Source organism: Amblyomma americanum, chromosome 8 (assembly GCF_052857255.1).
Source record: "Amblyomma americanum isolate KBUSLIRL-KWMA chromosome 8, ASM5285725v1, whole genome shotgun sequence".
In the NCBI taxonomy this organism is placed as follows: Eukaryota; Metazoa; Arthropoda; class Arachnida; order Ixodida; family Ixodidae; genus Amblyomma; species Amblyomma americanum.
In genome coordinates, this window is record NC_135504.1 from 62,670,833 (window position 1) to 62,698,153 (window position 27,321).

At 46.2% G+C, this 27,321-nt stretch overlaps 2 pseudogenes; both read left to right on the forward strand.

Annotated features, from left to right (window-relative positions):
- The first annotated feature begins 2,969 nt into the window (after positions 1-2,969).
- Positions 2,970-3,906, forward strand: LOC144102436 (allatostatin-A receptor pseudogene; annotated as a pseudogene).
- A 17,631-nt stretch (positions 3,907-21,537) lies between these two features.
- On the forward strand, positions 21,538-22,399 carry LOC144102438 (allatostatin-A receptor pseudogene; annotated as a pseudogene).
- Positions 22,400-27,321: the final 4,922 nt, after the last annotated feature.

Genomic DNA, 27,321 nt, shown 5'->3' on the forward strand with positions numbered 1-27,321 from the left:
ATTTCCCGCGCTAGTCACTCGAGCAGCCAATTGGTCTACCGTCAGATGTGCACAACCGCTGCAAGTAAAGACTGCGATGAGTTGTTCTCTACATTACCCGCGCTGGTCACTCGAGCAGTCAAGTGGTCTACCGTCACACGAGAACAACCGCTGCGAGTGAAGATTGCGCTTAGTTGTTCTGTACATTACCCGCGCTAGTGACTCGAGTAGCCAAGTGGCCTACCGTCACACGTGAGCAACCGCTGCAAGTGAAGAGTGCGCTTAGTTGTCCTCTGCATTACTCCGCTAGTCACTCGAGCAGCCAAGTTGTCTACCGTCACACGAGAACAACCGCTGCGAGTGAAGATTGCGCTTAGTTGTTCTCTACATTACCCGCGCTAGTCACTCGAGCCGGCAAGTTGTCTACCGTCACACGTGAACAACCGCTGCAAGTGAAGACTGCGCTTAGTTGTTCTCTACATTACCCACGCTATTCACTCGAGCATCCAACTGGTCTACTGTCAGATGTGAACAACCGCTGCAAGTAAAGACTGCGTTGAGTTGTTCTCTACATTACCCGCGGTAGTCACTCGAGCAGCCAAGCTGTCTAACGTCATACATGAACAACCGCTGCAAGTGTGACTGCGCATAGTTGTTCTCTACATTACCCTCGCTAGTCACTCGAGTAGCCAAGTGGCCTACCGTCACACGTGAACGACTGCTGCAAGTATAGACTGCGCTTAGTTGTTTTCTACAGTACCCGCGGTTGGCACTCGAGCAGCCAAGAGGTCTACCGTCACACGTTAACAACAGCTGCAAGTGAAGACTTCGCTTAGTTGTTCTCTACATTACCCGCGCTAGTCACTCGAGCAGCCAACTGGTGTACCGTCAGATGTGAACAACCACTGCACGTGAAGAAATCGCTTAGTTGTTCTCTACATTACCCGCGCTAGTCACTCGAGCAAAATGAGAAGTCTCGGTCACATGGAAGTCTTCAGACGGACACGCTTTGCAATTTGACACAAAACGAAGATTTCTTTGTCACGTTCTATCCTTGCAGAATTGGTGTGTAGTGTAAAAACTTGCCAGTGTCGAAGAGAATATATAAAAGGACCGTCGACACCCCGTATGCTCAGTGTCTTCAAAAGAGCGCTTTTTCATTCGCTGCTGGCGATCGTTCCTTCAGAAACTGCATAAAGGTAGTCACTGCAGTAAAATAGTTACAACTTTATATGATAGTTAATAGAACGCAAGCAAAAGTAAATAGCATAGCAATCTCTACTGCAGTGTATTTATTCGTAATTGTCGATTGCTTGTGTATTCTGCTGCACATCATCGGATTTGGTTAATGCTGCTCTTCAATTTATCCTTCAGAATGAACTAATTGCGACTTCCGTTTAAAGAACAGAATTTTTGCACTTATTTATGAACTTATTTTTATTGTGAAAGGGTACCACACGCTTGACATTTATAAGGGGTGCGGATAACAACGGCAAAAGCATACATTATACATGATTTACATTGAGGGAGAATCGTTTTGACATATTAATGTGATTCGTGGATGGCGGATATGATAAATTGAAGACTGATAATTGTCGCCGGATCAGACGGAAGGCTTCCCCGCTATGCAAGAAAAGCGATTGCAGGAATGTTGTGGCCTGAACACGTTGTGGGTAAGCAGCGTTCGGTTGCATATGGCTGGAAATACCACGAGCGCATGCAGGATTTCAATAGGTACGGGAATATTTTGCGAAAAACTTGAAATAAAGAAACGCTATGTTGCTAAGCAAGATGAGTGCAGCTATATGTAATGGACACTTTAATCCTGATACGATGAAAATGTAATGGTAAGATTAGATGAATCACACAGCACGATGCTTGACTGACTCAATGGTACTGACCAGGTTAGTTTTGTTGGGATCCTGCACGGAGTTAGCATATACGATTTATGGTCAGCCGAAGGTCTTTGAGGACAGTTATTTAATTAAAGTAAGACTGCGGCGAACGTAGCAAAGATCATTATTTGCGCAGTTGTTTGGCCGCCGTGGTCGGAAAGTTAGATCGCGGGAATCATGGGTGCATACAATGATGTTTAGAGACAAATGCCATATTTGAAAAAGACGGAAGCATCGAGCAAAGAAAACCGTTGGTTTCCTTCTCCTCACAAAGCCTTTGTGCGAGGAAAAGCCGGTGCTGTTGTGTGTTAACGGCAAACGATGACACTCAGTGGGGACATGAAATGAACAGGAGATAAATGCTAGTTTACGCCTTGAATAGTTTGAGACTGCTGGAGTGTAACCGGAGAACCATTCACGAAGCGTGTTTCAGTTTTCAACAATGGGACGGCCGCCACGGTATCTGCTTGCTAACCGCATAGTATTCGCAGGTTACTTTCTTAAGTACCGTCGACGTGACGTCAGGTCTTCAGGGCCGACTTTATACACAGCTTACAGTATGGTGCGACGTTTCTCTGTAAAAAGCTAATTTCATCCATCAACGTAATTATAACATATCCGTTCACATTTCAAATATGGAATTATTGATGTATCGGAGTAATTTGTGACCCCCCAAGAGTTCGTTATATCAGCGTTCGAATGTGCTAAGTTTTGATTTTTTTTTCCCAATCGAAGTGATTGGTGTCCTGTTGAGCATTTTGAATAATACTTGTTTTCGTGTAATATGTGTTTTCTTGAACAAAGGACTGTTTCGCATACACAATACCCGACTCTCTACGCGATGATTTGAGTTTTGCCCGCGTGTCTGATATCTCACATAACAGCTCACTGTATTCATATTTTTGTATTTTACAGATCACGCTGTGGACCATGCAATTCTCACAGGCGCAGAACGCTGCCGCAGGTACCGCTCTGATGGCAAGTTGCAACGGCACCGGGGACCACTGCAAGCAATGGGGGGACTACAGCCCATCCGTGGATTTGTTGCTGAGCCATGAGAACGAGATGGTCGGTTACGAGTACCGAGGTGACAGGGTGCTGGGAATTGTTGTGTCTATCTTTTTCGGCATCATTCTCATCGTGGGATTAGTCGGTAACGCCCTCGTCGTCCTCGTCGTGCTTTGCAACCGTCAAATGCGTTCCACCACCAACATCCTCATCATGAACCTCGCCGTGGCCGACCTTCTGTTCACCGTCGTCTGCGTCCCTTCCAGACTGTGTTACTACGCGCTCAGCTACTGGCCCTTTGGAGACGCCTGGTGTCGGATCGTTGAGTACCTTGTCATCGTCTGCGCCTCCGCCAGCATCTACACCTTGGTCCTCATGTCTCTGGACAGGTTCCTGGGGGTCGTCTACCCTCTCCGCTCTATGTCAATTCGGAGGCCGGCGAATGCTTCGATGCATACTGCTGACGTGGACCATCATATTAGTGGCCTGCGTTCCTGTGCTTTTTTCCCACGGCATGGTGGTCGTCGATAATCTACACTCCTTCTGCAACTACTTCACTCCCTACGCTGGTTATAACATAGCCGCATTCGGAGTGTCCCTCTGCATGATGCACTTTGTAGTACCACTGGCTTTGATCTTTGCCTTGTACGCACTTATGCTGAAGCGACTCTGGCTCGCAGTACCTCCCGGTGGTAGGGTGACTGCTGGATGTACCCGTGCAAAGAGACGTGTCACAAAAATGGTCTTTGTGGTCGCGCTGGTCTTCGCCGTCTGCTGGTGCCCCGTCCACGTGTTGCTATTCCTCAAAAGTGTCGGCCTGTACGGAAAACGTATGGACACTCCGCACGTTGTGATGCAAATCGCGTCGCAAGCTATTGCATACACAAACTCATGCGTGAACCCGTTTTTGTACGCGTTTCTCTCAGACAGCTTCCGCAAGGGTTTTTGTAATGTGTTCTCCTGCTTCCGCAAGACTTCCTCTGACATCTCTCCCACATATAATGCACGCCGCGCAACCTCATGAGTGCTGAACGCCGTGAATGGCAAGGAGCTTGTGAACGAAGAGATAGTGCTGGAAATGGATTGAATTTCAGGAATTTCTTTCGTGGGTGCAGCTTGAAGAGAAATAGCGATTTAGACGAGGCTAAGCCAGCTCAGTGAACGGTGGATATTATCTTGGGATCACAACAAGCACAAAAGACGAGCAATTGTCGAGGACAATTTTTATAAAAAATACATGCGAGGACGCCTTACTCGTGAATGCGAAGGAAAAGTACGCTATGAATTGAAATGAAAAAAGAAGAGTTACTGACAGTGAAAATAACTGTCAGCACTGTGAAATGACAGTTTTGCAGTCTTAAATATTGTGTCCATTGCCACTGCCACAGGTTTCCAATAAACTTTTTGACTTATAAATAAATTCCGTCATGGCGCCAGGAACTGGACAGAAAGTTTCACTGCAGTGGAAATAGGCCGGCTTCGGATCCCCTGCTCCTTATTGCCTATGGGGTCATTTCGTAATTTTTCCTAATGAAGTTATTGATTTGCCTGTGCGAATATGCACACTGCCTGCTAAGAATCTTTCATTCAAAGTAACACGCGACACGGAGCGGTCAGAAAGCGCATGTGCAGAAATAGCGATCTGCGTCGACATCAGGTATAAAAGTTGCACATGTTTTTCTAATCAAGGGAATTGGTGCAGAGTTACGCTTTTCCACAATGTCTGAGAAATGCTACTCATCGCCACGGTGGCCACTTATATCAAGCAATGGTTTCATGCTGAGACGCTTTATTTCGGTCATGCGATGCGCAGGACCGCATTCTCGCTGAAAGGCCTTCAACACCTGGACGCCAATCACGGAGTCCACATCGAGCACTACAAGACTGGTGATCAGATTTCTCCGTGAAGAATCTTTGACGACAGGGTCAAAAGTAGAGTAAATAAATTTCCGTGTGTATTCAGCGCGCAGAGATAGAGAAACAACATTGACACTGACAAGAAGAGGTCCGATCACCAACTAAACATAAGAGATTTTAATTGTGATTCCAATATCTTTCGTTATTCATTTTTTAATTCCAAACTCTGTCAGCGAATGCAACCTACTTTCACAGAAAATTGCTGAATGTCACTGTAAAATATTGTTTCAGGCTTTATTGTCAGATGTGTAGGTGCTTGCACGGTGCCTTCGTTCAATTTGCTCGTTCAAGCCATTTAATTGTTTTTCTTGTTTGTTATTGTGGCGCAATTCTGTTCTTTTCTCGTCATTTTTTTTTCTTTCTCACACAACGGCCTCTCGCAAACAATATGTACATGCCTCCATGAAATAATGCCTTCGGTCACTGTAGGTATTTTATATAAATAAAGAAAAATAAATAAATAAATGAAAACCAACGTTTTGCGCTAAAATAATTTTAAACATGGCGCTATTTAGCGACCCTGTTCTTCGGCCATTGCTTTCTTAGAAGTTGTCTTAACGTATGCAAATGATCCTCTCATTATGTGTTAAGCCTGTAATCCCGAGAAATTGAAAGTGCCGCATGAAAGTTACCAACTTCAATCATATTTAAGAATTGATGGTCCCATCATTACGGAAATGTTAACTTGAACATTTGTTAATGAGCCGAACATATTTTTTTGTAATCTTGATGATTTCCTTTATTCTAAGGAGTATAAAACTGCACATACAAGCGCAGGCGCACAAGTTAAATAGAAAGCAAAATTCAAAACTGCTGCATTACTTTTAAGTGCACCGTTACGATCACATATCTTTTAGGCTTTTTTGCGATTAGCCTTACCTACGGAGTGCATTTTTCTTGTGAGCAAGCCTCTCGCATCTCGCGCAGGTGGCGCTGACCTACCTTTAATAAATACGTTAGAAAACACAGTTTCAGCAATTCTGCAAAACATTTCCGTCATTCTGGGAGCCCAGGTGAAAATTATTCGTATTTCTGAACTCTACACAACAAGTGATACGCTGCACTTTACAGGGCCAACTACAAAGTGGAGGCCCTTTAACAATGTGTCTTTTTCCTGCGTATAGATGGCAAGTGTTGCAGCCCAAGGTGTATTAGGCAGCCTAACTTGTTTTAGGCAGCCTAACTTGTGTTAGGCTGCGGCACCACGCTGCAAATAAGAGAGCTCAGTGCAAGCCCAATACCAGACGCTTACCAAGTCGCCCAAATCATTTCGCGTCTCGTAAAAGGATTTACTTGCAGAAGGTGTTTTTTTCCCCAACAACGCCCAAAACCTCAACGAGATTGTCCCCGTTAATAACGAATGCATACATCTGAGATTCAAAGCACCAGAGCGAACGTAGGATATCATCGTTATAGGCTTGTAAGCTGATGCAGGAAATTTTTTAGGGCATTAGGGTACTTTTGGTGCTCTGAGCAGTGTCACTACAGACAACGCATGTTCACATATGAGTGCAGGATACTTTTGTACACTAAGAATCAGAACATTTCAAAACATCAAATCGCTTTTCCCTTTCTCTACTGCCCCCACCCCACGCTTTAAATGTGAGGAGGGAGTGGAGGAGTTGTCTCTAGGTGGAGTTACACATGGCCGTTTCGTAGAGATTGGCCGGGCACTTCCATCATTACCCGCCTGCCTACAGGCTATGCACTGCACGCAACTAACGGGCACGATCTATCTTCGCGTTTATGATCAGAGCCTGCTCCTAGGGATATCATTACCGCGGTCAGGAAGCGTTGATGGCGGTGGATGAGAATAGTAACCGAACTGACAAACCGAATAATGGGACATGAGGAGGGATAAAAACATGAGCATTGGATATGACTGCGACTCGGTAGACGTGGATATAGAAGTGCATAAGAAAAATGAAAGCGTAATTACTATTAACTCAGAGAAAGAGTTGGGTATCCTGCGCAGGGCGAGAGCCACTGCCAGAAACTCCGCCAAATATATAGGGGGTGAAATGTTCGGAGGCAGTGGCCGCGAATGGGTGTTGCTTCTGCTTCAACATCTTCCGCACGGATCTCTCTCAGGTGCAGTAGTGCATCGGGTATCAGATTAACGCGAAAGCAACCAGCAGCTCGTGCCATAGAAAAGGCGGGGTCGCCGTCATTGGCAAAGAGGGAAAAATCTACGAAAAAAGCCTCATAAAAGCAATCTAGGGGAGTCACCTAGGTCACGTGACTTTGTGGCGTCATTGTAACCTGACCACCGGACTGTGAGCAGACTGCCCATCGTTTTGGGCTCTCGCCATGCAGTAGTAGGTGAGAGGGCAGTGTCAATCATATTGGGACGTTCTGTGGCGCATCACTTCACCACTGCACCCCTGCACCAGGAGCGGTAGGAAGGTTCCCAGTTATTTACGAATGAAATGAATTAGCATTTGCGCTTATAGGGAGATTAACCCCTCATCGCTATCCGAATAACTGCCATCCGTGGACACTGGATATAAACACCAGAACCGAAGGGAAACCGAACTGCTAACGCATCTCATTCGCATTTGACCTAACTACGCAAATTGGCCCTCATGTTTTTTATTTGCTTCCGCCAATTTCACGAGAATATAATGAATATTTTAAAGCCTCGGCTTGCTAATCGCGTTGAGCTGAAACAAAAGGCAGTTAGGTTTGATAACGATGATGAGCGCAATCGGTTTCAAAGCTTATTTCTAGGTTATTCCACAGTGCGGTTGAGAACGACCTAATTTCATTACTGACAAATCAGTTTGTAATAAAATATACTACATATCGCACTTGCTGACAGGGGGCTCAATTTAGAGAGCCCAAATATCCCCCCCCCCCTCTAAAAACAACTATGCCTCAGAGATGTTTGCTTGCTTGCCTTCATTCATACCTGTACATCTATGTAACAGTATATTTGTTAAAAGTTAGTGAAGTTTTGAAATTTCATTTCAGGTGTTCGCTATTCAAACATGTTCAGTTGGCAAAACTACTCTGTTCCCCAGAAGGGTCGGATGGGCACATGGCCCCTTTCTCAGGAGATAATTAGTCAGTGAACTCTCTAAATTTAACAAAAATAATTTAGTGCTCCCCAATTTTTATTCCCGCCATTCGCCGCGCTGCTCGAAAATGCGTCATCAGCAGCTTTTACGTGGCCACAAAAACACTGAACTGGATTCAAATTCTGTAAAATTCTTGCGCGCTTTTAAGAGACGTCATTAAAAAGCAAAGTGACGCGTGCGATTAGAGATCTCACATACACACGCGAAGAAATTTTTGCGATTCTCTATCCACTGCCGAGCAATTGCGGAACCATCTGCCTTTATCTCATGACGTCACGGTAGCGGCATATAGGCCTTGTATCCTGGTGGTGTTGGCAGATAGTTTTGCCGGTTTTTGCATGGCGTTGTACTCGGAGGAGTTGAAACTGCAGCAGGTGAAGTACCACAATCGCACGCACAGGGGCTTCAAGAAGTCGCGTACGCGATGCAGATTCACGGTATGCTGTATGATTCGAAGTTCGCGTTTCACGTAGCATTAGGTAAACAATGCGTACTTTTTCTGATGCGCAAATGCTACAAAGCTATGCGGCAAAGTAATTCGTTTGCATGCCCTAGAAGACCGATTGAGCTTTTGTTTTGTGAAGTCGCAGTCATTCGATATAAAGTGCTCATTAGAGTCGGTTAGTTTTTGTAACTTGTCTTTCAGTGAACTGTTAGAGCAGATATGTGAAGAATATTTGTTAATTTCTGATTATGTCGTAGGTTATTGTCGGCCGTGCGGTAAATACACCTTTAAGGACGCGACATCCCAAGAGTAGAATTTCTCGGCTGTTCTCGTCGTTTATATATACAAGCTACATTATTCGACTAGTAACAGAGTATCTCTATTTAAACAACGTTAACGATTCCAGTCCATGCATATCTTCGTAGTAAAGCGCACGGGGTTCTTCCTCCAGCAGTCCTCCAGTACAACGCCAGAATTTTTCGATCAGAACAGACAGCATTACGGCTGACTTCCCGTCATGTACTGAACGAGAATGCTGCTCTGTGAGATGGTTCTTACGAGGATCTGGGCTGCTAGTCCTCTTCAAATATGCGTGAGCGCCAACCACTTCCGGTGCCACTATGGTAGGTCAGCTTGGCCCGACTGTTTATAGGAAGACCTGCCGGACGGCCCAAGCTTTAGAACTGGTGCAATGGAAGCGGCACAACGCTAGACTGACTGATGAGAAAGAATACACTCAGAAGGACAGCAAAGTTATGCTCTGGTTATCATAATCCAGTCTTTGCGCATTGTAAATGCATTTCAAGTGCACCATGCAATGTCTGCATTGAGCGCATAACAGAACAATCCGCATTGCGATACGTTCGCTTTTATTTACATAAAACCTTTTTTTAACTCGTTTGGAGTCTACGAAAAATTGGTTTTGTTTTATGGAGATTAACGTCCCGAAGCGGCTAAAGCTATCAGGAATGCCGTAATGAAAGGCTCCAGATGTTTCGACCGCCTGGCATTCTTTAGTGTGCAGTGACATCACACAGTACGCAGGACTCTTTCATTTCGCCTACATCGAAATGCGATCGCTGCGGCTGGGATCGAACCCGTGTCTTTAGGGTCAGCCACAGCGGCGGATTCGCATCTATTAAAAGAATGAAGTAAAAGACTAGCGCAGTAAGGCGTTGTGGCTCTGTTTTATTTTTTCTATTAATAGAACGGCCGCAGTCGGTTTGAAACTTTGTTTTTAGTTGGAAACGGCGTTGAAATTAAGCGAATTAAATCGTAGAAATGGAAACGCTCATCAGAAAATAAAGAAGAAGAAGAAGGCATTTTCGAACATCATTACCATCAAAAGAATATAAAAGATTACGTTGAATGTGGGATTTCCCAGTTGTGCTGCGGTATACCAGCACGAACACGTGTGTGCTGAATCCTCTATTACCTCTCTTTGGCCTCACTTTGGAAGTCTTTGTTTCATGTCATTGCATTCTTGCTGTTTTCAATGAAGCCTTGAGTGCACTTTGTGCGAAACGTGTCCGAGCATTCATCCCGCATGTAGCCAACTCCCCATTGGACGCCTGGATGTTTTCCTGTCTTTTCGCCCCGTTTACCACGGCCTTTCTTCATGACCCCTGTGGAGCGCGACTGCCAACAATTGTATTGTTGTCCTAATGGGAAACATGGAGCTGGTTGTTACCATTTGAGCCGGACGCCCATCAACTGCTCCTTCCAGTTGAAGCCTTGGTCATTTGCCTCGTGTTCTGAATAAGCGTCTCACTTTTTGCAATCTTAAGTAGCAGGTATGTGTTACTGCGGAAATGGAGTGATCAATTCTTTAACTCAAGCTATTTCGGCTCTTTTTTGCAACTGAGGAGAGTGCCTCTATTGATAAATAGCCACGCTCGTTCTTTTTACTTCTTAAGTGTGATTTTTATTTGAAGTTTTACTGTTCATCATCACCGTCAGCCTGACAGCACCCATTGTTTGGCAAAGGCCTCTCCCGCGTCTCTCTAATTATTCATTTCCTTTGCCAGCTGTGTCCACCCTATCCCTGCAAACTTCTTAGTCTCATCTGCCGACCTAACCTCCTGCCACCCCCTGCTACGCTTTCCTTCTTTTGGAATCCACTCCGTTGCCCTTAAGGACCAGCGGCTATCTTGCCATCGCATTACATTGCCTGCTCAAGCCGATTTATTTCCCTTGATTTCGACTGGGATGTCATTAACCCGCGTTTGTTACCTCACCTCTCTGCCCGCTTCTGGTCTCTTAACGTTACAGCTATCATTTTTCTTCGCATGGCTCGCTGCGTTGTGCTTAACTTAAGCTGAACCTTTTCGTTAGCCTCCACGTTTGTTCCCCTTAGGTGAGTACCGATAAAATACAGCTGTTTTACACTTTTCTATTCTGGGATAAGGTCGTACTACTATTCCATGTAATTAAAACAGTTTGCCATTCAAAACGTTTCATCTCCCAGCAGGCACTCCAGGAATATCTAACACCTGCACAATTCACTTATAGCAACTCCTGGTTCCTGGGCGCCCTCAGCTTGTCGCGTGCAAAGTTGCGCCTACACAACAGCGCCGTTCCTCGAGTTAACGATAGATCGAAGTAAGTTCACCGTGCTGCTGGGTACAGGGGCAAACGTGTGTCTATGTTCGGTGACGAGGTGTTAAACCATCCACGCGCCAATAATGCAAGGTTGAGAGAGTGCGATGCCACTTTTCGCCTTGCGAGAGGCACGGCACATTCAAGCGGTGCAGCTAGGCTGAGAAGACGGGTGAGGCGACAACGACTCGTTCATCCCCCCAGTTCATACGTGCCTGTAATTCTTTGGAGAGACTTTGTGGCCAAGACGGGTATTGTGATCGACGTAAGCAGCGCGGGCAACCGAGAACGCGCCTATGAGCTACCGATGAAAAAGAGATTGCTATTGCCATTACCGTGCGTGCACCTCTGGTGAATCTGCGCGAAAAGAGACAAATAAGATGAAGGACGGAAACGTCCCATTTCAATTGTGCGAATGTTTTGTATGGCAGAAGAGTATGACCGAACTTGACTTTTATAACTACATCCGTCAATCTGATCACTGAAGGTAAAAAAAACGGTGTCATTTCTTTTTGCTGCCCGTGCACTCCTAGGCGGTTGCTGTTGAATGTTTTTGAATGTGATCGATATTTTGATTTCTGAATTCTGATAAGGCTTCACTTTTGTGCATCTTTTATTTGCTAATGATAATACATACTGAGACTGTTCTGGATGCCCTTTTTCTTATTTTCTACGTCAACTATGAAACTTAGCTTTCTGCCGCTTAACCTTTTTATATTATGTAGTTTCTGTCTTGGCATCCTAATGTAGGCTTCACGTGCCCGTCTCAATGTTTCAGAATTGAGTTAACGCACCTGCACGCTTTAAGTGAGCCAACGAGTGTTTTTTATTAGAACGCCCTTCGTAAAAGAAATGTCCCTCGCTGCCCATCTGCCAGGCAATCTCTGCTCCTCCTTTAGCTGCCCTAAAGCCGCATCACACTTCTCCAATTTCCCGGCGAGCGAAGCGGATTCGCTTCGACGGAAAAAAGGAGCCTGTTGTCACTTGCACCCCCCGCCACGGTAGAACCGACGCGTAACTGCGGCTGCTTCTCGCTTTTACACGACAGCAGCGAGATCTGAAGGCAGTTTCTTTTCTATCCGCGAATAGCAAAGGAAGCGAGAGCACGCGTGAGCCCCGCTGAAAGTTCGCGCGCGTTTCTGTCCTCGGTTGAGCGGCTGCACACTGGCTTGCGTTGTTTTATCACAGTCCTCGTTTCACATTTCACTTCCCGCGTGCGAGCTTGTAGCGGAGATGTAATGGCGACCTTTTCAGAGGAGATAGTGTCGATTCTCATGTGGAACACTGTAGTTCCTATGCTGGAAGAGTGGCAAAAGGCAGATGGTAGATCAGTACGCGCCGGAGGCGGTGGTGTGTGCGTCCATCTTTAAAGCAACTCGCCCGCTTGGGCCAAGGCTGCAACCTCCTGCTGCTGCTTCGGGACCGGAACGTGGAGTATTACAGAGAGTGAGTTCATGTGAACTTGGTCGTGACTTTAATATGGGAAGCGCTATCACCTCACTGGCTTGTTCACTTGTCGGCAGCTGCCTGCGTCTGTCACCGACATCCTTGTAGAGGTCCTTAGGCCTCGTATCCAGACAGAGAAAAGACACGCGATTCCGCCAGGCGATACCTGTAGACCAGTGCGTGGCGCAGGTTATCAGGTGAGGATGAAAATTTTATATTACTCCACGGACGAGATTATGTACTGTTGGTTTCATTTTTTATATCGGTTCTCATGTCTGAGACAGCAGGTCGTAACGTGTACAAAAATTGTGAAGGGCTACCATTAGAAACCGATTTTGCCCAGTTTAAGTTTTATTCTCCGTTCGTTCATTGTACCGTCCGCCCGTGAGCTCCCTTTCTCTTTCACGTATTTTCCCAGCCCTTCACAGTTTGACTAGGATATATCACGCTTACAAAGCAAACCGCCGTTTGTTCACAAAGAAAAATATCCCAATTGACATCTTGTACTCTCAGTAGCTCAGTGGAATTCATTACCATCTTACGCTGCCACTGTCAACGATTTTCATTCTTTTCAATCAGCGCTCCATCCTTTCTAGAGATCTCAAGGCATTTAATGTGGACTTTTCTTTTGCACTCAGCGTTGCGTGGAGTGCTGGTTTTTTGTTTTTCGTTTCTGTGATGCTAAAGAAAAAAACAACAAAAGAGTTCTCGTGAAGTTCGTTTTTCATTTCACGTACGTTTTGTAGTAATATGTTTTAGTGCATGGTAAGTGTCTTGATATGTTTTTTTTTCTTTGGCTGTCTTATACATGGCGCCTTTTCCAACTTTAAAGTATTAATGCATTTGCCTGCACTGTGAAGGTTTTTGTATTCAACATACCCTTCTGAGTAATGCCCTTGCGGGGCCTTAGTGTAGGCAAATAAATAAATAAATGCTTGCACAGCTGTTGGCGTATCTCGCTTTAAAATGTGGTGACTGCCCTGGTAAATTTTTACTCATATATTTTGCTCTCATGGAGAATCAACCAAATGTGACTCATCATGACAAAGAGAGCAAGCTCTCTTTACTTTTACAGCCTATTCCATAGAAAGATACAGACGCCGTGGAGGAGCAATACAGAAAACGTTGGTGACATGAGCGACGAGAAAACCATCACAAATATACATATAAGTAAAAAGGACGCGCATTGTCCGGCTTAAATCGTGACATACGAGCAAATACACCGGCGAAGAGGTAGTTACCACCCTCATCCGCCATCAGTAGTGTTCACGACTGCGGTAATTACATCACGAGACACGGCCTTTGGTCATCATAGCGAGGACAGATCTTGACGCATTGTTGCGTGCAGTACTGCGCCTGTCGACACACTAGCGGTGAAGAAACCGCACAGCTGCATTACGAATCCACCATGTGTAACTCGGCCTCCATAAAGCTCCTCGTTTCTTGCCTCAGTTTTAAAGAGGGCTGGCGCACAGAAAAGATACGAGAGCTGTGCAGTTTTGAAATGTTCGGATGCTTTTTTACGCTGATGCTGCTCGTGCACCCAAGGGTGGAACTGCGTTGTCTTCTAGTGATTGCCTGCAGGCCTGCACACAACACATAAAGCAGGCTAATTTCAGCAAACAATTGCGTGCATCAGTTTTACACCGCAATACAGAAGGGATCCGGTGTTCTAAATGTCAACTCTAGTCATTAATAACAACGAGAATAGTGATGACGGTTTTGTGGCGTTTATATGCCACAAGAACAGCTTTTGCGAGTGAATCGCTTTTACGTGACGTGAACTGTTGAGCACGAACCTCATAAAGGCCCAGTAATAGAGGGAAGGAACAATAAGGCGAGTTCTTTCGAGCGCCGCACGCATTAAAGCAGCGGTGCGCTTTAATCTCAGGGTCTCCCTGCCTGCTCTGTTCAGGGTTACGGCTGCGAGCTGAGAAGTGAAAAAGAAAGCACGATGGACTTGCACAAATGAAAAGATTAATGCGGATTAGCCCAGTTAATCCACGATATACAAACCGAAAGATGTCGGGGTTCACTGTGCTCATTGGCTTTGGCATTCACAATGTTCTAGACGGCGATGGCTTCGCGCAAAGGAAGGGCGCATAACTTTCTCCCTGGATATGCGGACGCCTCCTTCGTGCTTTGATACTTGTGGCGGTGGCGAGAGAGAGATGTGGCCTGAATGCATTAGCGCTGACAGCATTGTGGCTGACATGCGGCAGTGAAGCAATAGCTAGGCCGCAGCGTTTCATTTGGAGATCAATCTCTCGTGATCAAACATTAAGTGCACGCCACATCACAGGGTGGCAGGGAGGGCGCTCTGCCTATCCATTGTGCGGAACGCAATAAAAGCAGGCTTTCGCAGTTGGACACCAACGTCGCGAACATGAAAGGGAGATTGGGGTCTCCACTCACCCACGGAGCCGGTTGTGTGCCTTTACTTTCGTGAAAATGAACGGCCTTTGTCAACGCCAATGAACTCTGTAAACGCTTTCGGCTCACTTGTTTCGTTTGGTTTTTGAGGAAAGTAAATGGCACAGCAACCGTCTCACATATCTCGGTGGACACCCGAACCGCGCCGTAAAGGAAGGGATAAAGGAAGGAGGAAAAGAAGAAAGAGAAAACTGAAAATTGAAAGTTGGATTTGGAGGAAAGGCGCGGCGCTGCGCAGCGGCGGAACACCTCTGGCTCGGTGCTACTAGAGACGCATGCGCAGTAGTGAATATGGAGCGAGAGAGAGAGAGAGAAATGTCAGCGGCGAGGCACATGTGACGTGATGTGCCTCCTCGGAGCACCGTTACGGCGAAATCGCATGTTCGCGGCCAGTAGAGATTTCGCTTAAAAAAACAGCACATAACACGATGCAATGCAAAAGGGCAGCAACAAAGTGCAAAACGCTCGTTGTGATGCTGGGGAGGACAAGAAGACCGGCACTACATGTTGATAAAGAGGAGGTAGAGATCTTTATTTCCTCCTTTGGTGCACCACCTGCGCTGACCGCACTGGCTGATGCCACTTTATTTGTAGGCGTCATTTCCGGATATTGGTTTGGTTTATGGGGGTTTAACCTCCCAAAGCGACTAAGGCTATGAGTGACGCCGTAGTGAAGGGCGCCGGAAATTTCTGCCACCTGGGGCTCTTTAACGTGCACTGACATCGCACAGTAGAGGGTCCTCTAGAATTTCGCCTCCATCTAAATTCGGCTGCCGCGGCCGGGATAATAATAGTTGTTTTGGGGGGGAAAGGAAATGGCGCAGTATCTGTCTCATATATCGTTGGACACCTGAACCGCGCCGGAAGGGAAGAAGGAATAAAGGAGGGACTGAACGAAGAAAGGAAGATAGAGGTGCCGTAGTGGAGGGCTCCGGAATATTTTCGACCAACTCGGGATCTTTAACGTGCACTGACATCGCACAGCACACGGGCGCCTTGGCGTTTTGCCTCCATAAAAACGCAGCCCCTACGGCCCGGTTGGAACCCAGAAACTCCGGATCAGTAGCCGAGTGCTCTAACCACTGAGCCACCGTGGCCGGTGCGGCCGGGATCAAACCCGCGTCTTTCGGGTCAGCAGCCGAGAGCCATAACCAATGAGCCACCGCTGCGGCCGCAGAAATGAATTCAAGTGGAAGTTGGTAAGGGCTATGGTAACTATCTGCTAGTTTCTTTTTATTTGCGTGCTTTAATTTTTATATTTCAGAAATACAGGATTTTTGTTACATAAGCGCTGCTTTGAACGCTCAGTTCTGTATTAGAAACCTGGCGAGCGCTTTCAAATTTGTTCGACCCCGGAGCTTTTGAGAGGTAGCCAAAGTTAGCCGTGTTTTTTTCTTGCGGCGGCGATGCTTGAAAAACACCTGTCGACAGCGTGTTCCGCGTTCCAAATACGCCGTGAATGCAGCGCTCTCATATGCGAATTGATAAAGCGCGGTCTCCTTCGTGCCGCCGCGCTGACCTTGGTTTGAGGTAACCGTGGGCTGCTGATAAAATCCCGCCGAAAACGCGCCGTCCCCAGCCGCTTCTCTTCCTCAGTCTGAAAGAACCTTCCGTTGAAATTGAGCGGAACAAAAGGAAAAAAAAATCATTACGCAGGTATGAGCTTGTCTCGGATATCTGTCCCGCTAACCGATTGGGCCGAGCAGGGTGTCATCTTGTATTACCATCAAATTTGATGCGCATAAAAGACGACACAAGGACAGAAGGCAGGACAGGACGATCGCAAACTAAGAACTAGCAGCAATAATGATCGTGCAGGCGAGAATGAACGCATATTAGGAGATAGGGAAAGTATCACGAATTTGACCGAACATTGCCGGAAGTGCCAATGGCGGCTGCGACTAATGAGATCAAGATTCTTGTCCGGGGTAGCAACACCGTGGCGCGCAAAATAATGGAATCCTTTTTCATTAAGAATGCGAAAAACTGCGTCAGCGATACGTCTCTCGTCCTATACTGTTGCGAGTCAGCCTTCTTAAAATCTGTCGTATAGGGTATTTGGTGTCATCACATTTACCAGAAATGCTGTGGGTGTATCCGCCGTGCATGCGCCTACATGTCTTATATTTAGACGCGCCAGCTTCTGAATAAACTAGTCGTTAGTTTGCGAACGTCCTGTCGTATCTTGTGTCTTCGTGTCGAATTTAATTCGCATAACCTTTGATGGCATTACAAGTATCAAGCCAACTAGCCCGACAACAACTCTTGCTGATGGATATCGTCTACAAAAATTCAGTTCTGTTTCCACACTGTGACGAAGATCGGGCGTTTTTGAGCTCGAGTAATTGATTAGTGTCACGCCGCAAGTAACTCTTGCGTAGTGTTGTTGTCTTGTGGAAGCATGCGCTTCTAAAGTCAACAGAAGGCGAACAATCCCCTAGACTTGTGCGCTGCAGGTGGCTGCAAGAAGGAGGCACACCAAGTGTGACATTTTAGAGGAAAACAATGTAAACATAACAATGACGAATCACTCGACCGAGGAAATATGCCAGATTCACGAGCACGCTGCGCTGGAAGGGAACCATCCGAAAAAACCCAGTACTGATATTTTCACTTTCATGGCTGAAAAACCTAATGCCCGCATGCGTGATGTGACTGCTGAGGTCCACAGGGTGGAGAATTCTGAAGAATGCTGCTCTCCATCTGTGTCGCTTCTAGTCGCACCAGAAGTAAATAGACACAGACTATCAATGTTGGCTTGGCTCCGCTGATATTGATGAATACGGCGGGAGTACTGGGCTTTTTAGACATGGTGCTATGCACCAATGGGATCGACGTGTAGACACACGACCTCCACAACATTCATTATGCGCATTACTGGTGCGATACGAACCTACTTTGGGGGGCCACATTAAAACACCATAGGCAATGGTCATTTGTTGTCTGGTGTGGAACATGGGACATTTAAGTGAGAGTAATTAGGCCAGTATTTTTTGGCCATGCGCTCTGAGCCCGCCGGTAGTTCAATGACACCTTGAGAGGCACTCTCCCAGATGTTCCCTGCGATTGCATCTCGCGCTTCGAGAGACCATCTGGTTTCAGCACTATAAGGCGGACCGGCTCACAGCAGCAGTCTTGCACGAATGGCTTGACGGAACCATCAAGGACAAGTGGGTAGGGCGGCAGGGACCAGAGGCATGAACTGGAAGGTCAGCTGACTTAACACCTGCGGGAATATTCTTGAGGAGAGAAATAAAACTTTTTAGGTTTCATAAAATTTTTCACGAGTCAGGAGGGCTGACTCCTGAGTTGAGGACTCCGGTGGATTGCGCTGATGTCTGGACCCGTCGGATGGTCTGACATTGGTCCTCGAGACCATTGCTGGTCATGGCTGCGCCCCACTGCTCGCATGACAGCGAACGTGATGTAAAATGCCAGGCTGCATTGTCACAAGTCCAGACTTGCTCGAGCTGAACGTTCACGCGGAAAACGCTGCCAAAGAAAGGATATTTGGAATCGTTGTCGGTAGCAGGCCTTGTGCGAAGCTCTCTTACGACATGAACAAACCACGCATCATTAAATTAAAAATTTACTGGTAATGAGATCAGCCAGTAAACACGAAAATTCACTGATACTGGTTTCTAACGCGAAGATTGTGTATTTCACGTCTCGTTTTCCTGCTGAATCCAGAGAGACGGTTTATAGGCGGGAAAGGCAGAGAGATTGGCCCGAAAAAAATATCTGGTATGCTACTCTGCACTGGGGAACAGGAAGAGGAGAAAATGAGGGTAACGATGGGGGATGATGATGATGGGAGGAGGCAGAAGAAAAAATACATAAAAAATAGCAGTATAAGCGATAAACAAGAAACCTCAGCCAAACTTCGAGGTTTGGCTTAGTGGTATAGCAGTAGCCTTATGTTACATCGCCGTATGTTACATCGCATAGCCGTGTGTTAAATTGCATATTTTGTCATATTCCACCTGTACCATATCAAATGGGGAACGCGTTGCCGCTCAGACATTGAGATCGGGCTTTGCACATACTGAAATCGCGCTTGCTTGCACCTGGCAAGCGAGATGGCGTTCAGGGCTCGGAAGCCAAGTGGTTTACCGTCACACGTGAACAACGGCTGCAAATGAAGACTGCGCTTAGTTCGTCTCTACATTACCCCCGCTAGTCACTCGAGCAGCCAAGTGGTCTACCGTGACACGTAAACAACCGCTGCAAGTGATGACTGCGCATAGTTGTTCTCTACATTACCCGCGCTAGTCACTTCAGCAAATTGCGAAGTATCGGCCCCGTGGAAGTTTTCATAAGGATACGCTTTGCAATTTGGCACAAATCGAAGATTTCCTTGTCAGGTGCTACACTTGCGGAAGCGGTGTGTAGTGTAAAAACTTGCCAGTGTCGAAGAGAATATATAAAAGGACCCGTCGACACCCGGTAAGCTCAGTGTCTTGAAAAGCACGCTTTTAAATTCGCTGCTGGTGATGGCTCTTCCAGAAACTCCATAAACGTAGTTCCAGTAAAATACTTAGGAAGTTTATATTATAGCTAATAGAACGTCAGGAACAGTAAATAGCATGGCGATTTCTACTGCAGTGTATGTATTCGTAATTGTCGATTGCTTGTGCATACTGGGGCACATTATCCCATTGAATTTGCTTAATTCTCTTCACCCGTTTATCCTTAAGAATGGACTAATTGCGACTTCAGTTTAAACAACAGAAGTTTGCATTTATTTGTTCACTTTTATTTTTATTCTTCAAGGGCACTCCACGCGAGACGTTATATAAGGGGTGCGGATAACAACGGCCAAAACATACATTATGCATCATTGACATTTATGGACAATAGTATTGACAAAATAATGTGCTTAGTGGATGCCGGATTGGCGGATTCGAAGGCTGATAATTGTCGGCGGTTAAATAATAATAATTGGTTTCTGGGGAAACGAAATGGCGCAGTATCTGTCTCATATATCGTTTGACACCTGAACCACGCCGTAAGGGAAGGGATAAAGGAGGGAGTGAAAGAAGAAATGAAGAAGAGGTGCCGTAGTGGAGGGCTCCGGGTTAATTTAGACCACCTGGGGATCTTTAACGTGCACTGACATCGCACAGCACACGGGCGCCTTAGCGTTTTTCCTCCATAAAAACGCTAAGGCGCCCGTGTGCTGTGCGATGTCAGTGCAGGTTAAGCCGGAATGCTATTCCTGCCATGGACAGTCTGCAAGAAAAACGATTGCCGGAATGGTGTGGTATGAGCACGTTGTGGGTAAACAGCGTTCGATTGGTTTTGGCGGGAAGCGCCACGAGCGCATGCATAATTTGAGTAGAAGCGGGAATATTTTTCGCAAACCTTGAAATAAACAAAGACGTCCTATGTTTCTAATTCAGATGAATGCAGTTAAATTTAATGGTTACTTTAATCCTGACATGATGGAATTGTAATGGTCAAATTAAATGAATCGGGCAGCACGATTCTGGACTGATTTAGTGGTATTGACAAGGCTAGAGTGATGGGCATCCCTAACGGTGTTAGCATATACGATTTATGGTGAGACGAACGTCTTTTAAATCAGTTATTAAATAAAACTTGGTACTAAAGCGAGACTGCGGTGAACGCAGCCAAGCTCATTGTTTGCACAGTTATGTGGCAGCCATGGTCGGCAGAAGTCTGATCGCGGGAATCATGGACGCGTACAATGATTTTTACAAACACATTCTATATTTGAAAACACAGAAGCATAGAACAATGAAAATCGTTGGTTTGCTTCTCCTCACAAAGCCTTTTTTTATGTTCACTGCAAACGATGACACTCAGTGGGAACGTCAGGTGAGCACTGGATAAGCCCAAGATTACGACATGCATAGTTTCAGGCTCCTGGTGCGTAACCGGACATCCTATTACGAAGCGTGTTTCAGCTTTTCAACAGTGGGACAGCCACCACGGTATCTGCTTGCTAACAGCTTCCTAGCCGCTTATTAATCGCAGGTTAATTTCATAAGCTCTCTCGAGGTGATGTCAGGTCACCAGGGTCAACATGAAGAACAGGTAATAGAATGGTGCGACGTTTTTCTGTAAAAAACTAATTTCAGCCCCCAAGGCGCTTATAAGTTTTCCATTGGCTTTTTAAGTATCGAATTATAGATGTATCGAAATATTTTGTGATCGCCCAATATCTTGTTCGTTATATCCGCGTACGATTCTGTTAAGTTTTGAATTTTTACTTTGCCCAAACAAGGTGATTGGTGTCCTGTTAGGCATGTTGAATAACTGTTCTTTTCGTGTAGTCATAAATGAATTCTTTAAAAAAGGACTCTTTCGCACACACTATGTCCCACTTTCCACGCGAGGATTTGCGTTTTGCACATGTGCACTGATTTCTTTACTGACAGCTCACTGCACTTATATTTTTGTATTTTACAGATCACGCTGCTCAGGTTACCCAAAGTGTTCCTGAGGACCATGCAAATCTCACAGGCGCAGAACGCTACCACCGGTACCGCTCTGATGGCAAGTTGCAACAGCACCGAGGACCACTGGAAGATATGGGGGGACTCCAGCCCACCCACGGAATTGATCGTGAGCCAAGAGAACTAGACGGTGGATTGCGACTGCCAAAACAACATGGTGTTGGGAATTGTTGTTTCTATCCTTCGTTGCCATTTGCATTGTAGGATTACTCGGTAACGCCCTCGTCGTCCTCGTCGTGCTTTCCAACCGTCAAATGCGTTCCACCACCAACATCCTCATCATGAACCTCGCCGTGGCCGACCTTCTGTTCATCGTCGTCTGCGTGCCTTTCACAGCGTGGGACTACATGATCAGCCACTGGCCCCGCGGAGACGCCTGGTGTCGGATCGTTCAGTACTTATGCCTGCGCCAGCATCTAAACCTTGGTCCTATGTTTGTGGACGAGTTTCTGGCGGTCGTCTATCCTGTCTGGTCTACCTCAATACGGACGCAGGCGAACACCCTTCGATGCATACTTACTGCATACTACTGACGTGGACTGCGTTCGTGTGCTTGTTTCCCACGGCATGGTGATCGTCGATAATCTCCACTCCTTCTGCAATTACTTCACTCCCTACGCTGATTATAACATAGCCGCATTCGTAGTGTCCCTCTGCATGATGGACTTTGTGGTAGCACTGGCTTTGATATTTGCCTTGTACGCACTCATGCTGAAGCGACTCTGGCTCGCAGTACCTCCCGGTGGTAGTGTGACTGCTGGATGTACCCGTGCAAAGAGACGTGTCACAAAAATGGTCTTTGTGGTCGCGCTGGTCTTCGCCGTCTGCTGGTGCCCCGTCCACGTGGTGCTATTCCTCAAAAGTGTCGGCCTGTACGGAAAACGTATGGACACTCCGCACGTTGTGATGCAAATCGCGTCGCAAGTTATTGCATACACAAACTCATGCGTGAACCCGTTTTTGTACGCGTTTCTCTCAGACAGCTTCCGCAAGGGTTTTTGTAAAGTGTTCGACATCTCCTCCGCCTGCAATGTACTCTGCGCAAGCTCACGAGCGCTGGACGACGTGAATGGCAAGGAGCTTTTGAACGAAGAGAGACTGCAGGAAGTGGATTGAGAAGGGTTGAAATGTGGGCCAGTTGGTTCATAGTAACTTGAAACAAAGCAGCCACAAAAGACAATGGACAAGATAAGGAGTGTACACGCCACAACGACTGGCCACACCAGTCGTCTTGGCGTGTACACTCCTTCTCTTGTCCATTATCTTTTGTGACTGGTTTTTTTTTTTCAAGTTGAATGAATTTCAGTAATTTCTTGCATGGGTGCTGCGTGAAGAGAAATAGCGAGGTAAAGGAGGATAAGCCAGCCGAGTGAAGGCCAGATATTTTCTCGCTGTCTTAAAAAACGCGCAGAAACGACCAATTGTCGCGGATAAATTTTTTTTATACACAGTTTGCGAGAAACTTTTACTCGTGAATGCAAAGGAAAAGTACCCAATGAATTGAAATCGACAAAGAAGAGTTACTGACAGTGGAAATAACTGTCGCCACTGTGAAATGACTGTTTTGCAGTCTCAAATTTTTGGTCGATTACCACTGCCAGAGGAGCACAATAAATTTACTGCCTTGTAAATAAAATCACTCATCGCGCCAGGAACTGTACGGAAAGTTTCATTGCAATGGAAATAGGCAGGCTTCCCCTGCTCCTTGTTTTATATGGGTTATTTCGTAACTCTTCCTAAGTCAGGTATTTATTTTTCTTTGCCAGTGTTGACACTGCCTGCAAATACATCGTTCATTCAAAATAACATGCGGCAGGGAGAGGTCCGAGAGTGCATCGGCAGAAATACGGCTCTCCATCGACAGCAGCTATAAAAGTTGCACATGTTTTTCTAATAAAGGGAACATTGGTGCGGTGTTCTTTCGTACGCTCTTCCTACAAAATCTGAGAAATGCTACTTATCGCCACGGTGGCCACTTATGTCAAGTAATGGCTTCATGCTGAGACGCCCTATCTCGGGCATGTGCGGCGCAGGACCGCAGTTTCGCTGAAAAGCCTTCAATACCCCGACGCCAATCACAGAGTCCACATCGAACACCACAAGGCTGGTGATCAGATTTATCCTCGATAGATCTTTGAAGCCAGCGTGAAACGTGCGGTACAAAAACTTCCGTGTCTATTCCGGGCGCAGCGAGAGAGAAATAACGTGGTAAAGAGCAACATATTGTGCTAAATAAATTTTAAACCGAGCGGTATTTGCAACCCGGTTTTTCGGGCATAAAGCTTTCCTACTAATTTTCTTAAATTAATCAAATGAGCCACTCATTATGTGTTAAGCCTGCAATGCCCTGAAATTGAAAGTGCCGCATGAAAGTTACAAACTTCGATGATATTAAAAAACTGATGGTCCTATTATTGCGGAAATGTTAACTTGAACGTTTGTTTAACAGCCGAACATATGTTTTTTGTAATTATGATGCTTCCTAATTTATAAGGACTATACAACTGCACAAAGAGGCGCAGGCCCAGGAGTGGAATAGAAACCAAAATTCAAAACTGCTGCATTACCTGCCAGTGCAGCATTACGATCGCATAAATTTTAAGCTGTTTTGTGATTAGCATCCCCTATTGGATGCATTTATCTTGTGAGCAAGCCTCCTGCATCTCTGGCAGGCCACGCTGACCTTGCTTTGATAAATAAGTTGGAAAACACAGTTTCAGCAATTGCGGAAACAGTTGTGTCGTTCTGCGTGCCGAAATTAAAATTATTCGTATTTTTGAACCCTATACAATAAGTGACACGCTACGCTTTATAGGGTCGACTACAAAGTGGCGGCCCTTAAATAAATGTTTATTTTTGCCGCGTATAGACGATTAGTGATGCAGCCTAAGGTGTGTTAGGCAGTCTGATATCCTTTTATAGTCCTCCAATGGTATGCAACACAGCTTTTTATAGTTTGAAGCTTCTTTACAACCAATAAATTGCGCCTCGTCTTCTGTTACATACCGTATGATACGTATTCTTACCTACAAAGAGCCAGCTTCGCGACATACGACATGGGAGAGGCCTTTACCCTGGACTGGGTATAGACAGCCTCACGATGATGCTGATGATGATGTTCTCTTCGTCTGTTGTCTGGACTTAACGGAAGGTGTGACGCCTAAGCATCAACGTGACCACTATAGTCAGACTTAAGGAAGTATTTCTCTAAATAATTTGCAGTAATTAAACCGAGGTATTACGCAAATACACTGGTCTGCAATAACAATGTGCACGAAAGCATTAAAAAGAATGCTTGTTATTTCTCTAAAATTTAACAAGAGTGCACTAACTAAAACCTCCCTTAACCGTACAAATTTGGTGTAAAAGATCTATCTTCACAATTTTCCTTCAGTGGTTACATTTTTTTTTGCAAATATCCAGTGCCGAACAAATGGTGCAAACTAGAATTAAGTTGCCACATTTTTTCTCGTTCAGCCCTGTGGCAGGTTCAGCTGACAAAATTGTTTTCAATGCGAACATACGAAGGGTTTAAATATATCATTTGAGTGCCTTGACCTACCGTTGTGGGGAGTCGCAATGCCGTTGCGGAGCCGAGGATAAGGCCACTGGTTTGATTCATGTCATAACGGAGAAACGGAAAGACTTCATTCTGCTCTACTGTGTCAATTATCGTTAAAGAACGCCAAGTTGTCCAAATTATTTCCCAACCTTGCACTACTGCGTGCCTCGCATTTCTTAGTGGGCTTTAGCCTGATACAATCCATCAAAAGTATTGAATTTTTAAAATCTGGGGCTGTCTGAGAATTGGTATCAGAATGATGCTCAAAGCGCCCACTGAAATATTTTCACAATTCCAATGTTTCCAAATTAGAACGCGTTAGTCTATTCATCTGATAACTCGATCTTGAGCACAAATCTCCAACAAGAACAAGCACTGTGTTAGATCACGCTACGATCCGGGCCACATCAAAATGAACTAATACTCTCTTCGTGCATGCTGCTTTTAGTTTCCCTAAACCATAATGTCCGTTCTAAACACGGTGCGGTGGCGCATAGGCAGAGGCGGTGTCATGCTGTGCAAGACGTTGCAGGATTGAACGTCTGCGGCGGGTGCTAATTTTTGTACAGTAAAAGCGTAAAATCGCCCTTGCGTTGTGCCGTGTCAGTGGACGTCACAAACGCGAGGCACTTTAATTTCACATCCGCATCACGAAATTAAGTTGTACGTACCAAGTATACCGTAACAGCCTCCTCTGAAATTAAGGCCAATATGACAAGACACTATTGATTCTTTACAGTATTCAGGCCTCGCATTGCGAGGAGAAAGCCATGCACTTTCGCAGACACTCAGACAGAAATCGCAAGGCTGCCAAAGTTTCCACGCAAATGTGTCATGACTTCGTATATTCGACCGCTAAGACAGGCGCACAGATTAGGACGTGACAAATCAAGATGCATCGTATTTAATTAGCCCCCGTCTGAATAGGACATTAAGTATTGGTCGGGCATCAATACCACCGTCTTTTGAGCATCCTGAATTTGCAACCGCCGCAACGGAACGAGAGCGCCTCTACCCTCTTACATCATGACTTACGCAAATAGCCGTTCTGTGCCCAGGGCAGTTGGAGCCATAGTCTCACTGTGGTGACGTCGGCTGTAGATCCTCTCATGGCGCGAACAAGTCCTCTGCAGGAGGTGCCCGGTGTAGGGCGACGTAATCAACGATTTCAAATCGACTTGAAATCCCGCACTGGCGTCGGTGCCGTTGGCCTCGAGCACGATGGTCGAAGGCTGCCCTGGAGTGTAGTGCATCCATTCCGTCTCAGCATGGCGCTTCGCTCGGCTAGTCTGCACGGCGAAGGCCACGGTCATGACGATCGAGAAAAGGGAAATCGCGCTCACGAGGACGAGTCCGAAGCGAACTCTGCTGCTCCAGTCGTCGTTGGCAGTCTCCCATTCAACGGGCGTCGACTGGACCAAGCGCATTCTCCTCTGCGCTGATGGCTGGTCGCCTTCTACTGCGTCGCCTTCTGTGCTGGACGGGACGGCAGCCACTACGCTTCTGCGGGCTATCTGGCCTTCAGACACCAGCGGCAGGTGGCGACGAAACACCGGACTCAGGCCAGGAGCAGGGCGTGTGGTGGCCGTTAGCATCACTCCCTTTTGATGAGTGGAGGAGAAGAAAGGCCAGGTGGTTACCTCTGAGTCAGTGCTGTCACGGCGTTTCACCCACGCTTTTAATAGCTTTTTCTTCTAACGGAACAGCAATGTGGATCATGATCACGTTCTCGTGATAAGCAAACGGGTGTAAAAAATTGGCTGTGGTTTAGCTCTGGTTAAACCTGGAGTGACGCGACAGCTACAGCTGGCCGAGTGGAACTTGCTCAGTTGAATTGCAGTCTTTCGCCGCTCCGTTTCGCTGGGCGTTCCTTCTTCATCTTCGTCCCACTTGACACGGCACATGCGCACAGCTGTTGCAGCTCGGTTTCGGCTGCGTGCTCCGCACCGCGTGACTGGTAACATGACCAACCACGTATCGAACCGCGTGATCAGCCACGGCGCCGGCATGCTATCACGTGACCAACCACGTGATAGCATGGCGGCGCCGTGCTAGAAATGCTACCGTAATGTAGTTATCGCTAAAAAAGTCCAGTGGTTTAAGTTTGCGGGTATAGTTAGAGGACGTTCATCCGACATCCAGCCATTTCACTCCACCTTGCATCTCCCATTATTATGGCTAGCTTCTGCAAGCGAGAAAGATGTGGGAGGCTTGGGAGGCGGCAAGGAAGCGGGATACTTATTTCATTTAGGGACACGTAGATCGAGTGAACGGATGGCGCGGCGCTTACCTTCATGGGCGCCACTTTTAAAAAATTTTTCTGCATGCGTCTAGCGTTGTTCACAAAAAAATTCAGTGATGCCGCCTACATTCTAATCCCGTGCTGGGCAGAATGGTAAAGGCATTTCGGAACAGGAATTGTGAATCGCTGTTCCAATTCACTAAATAAATATGGAAGTTCTCAAGTTGCACGGCG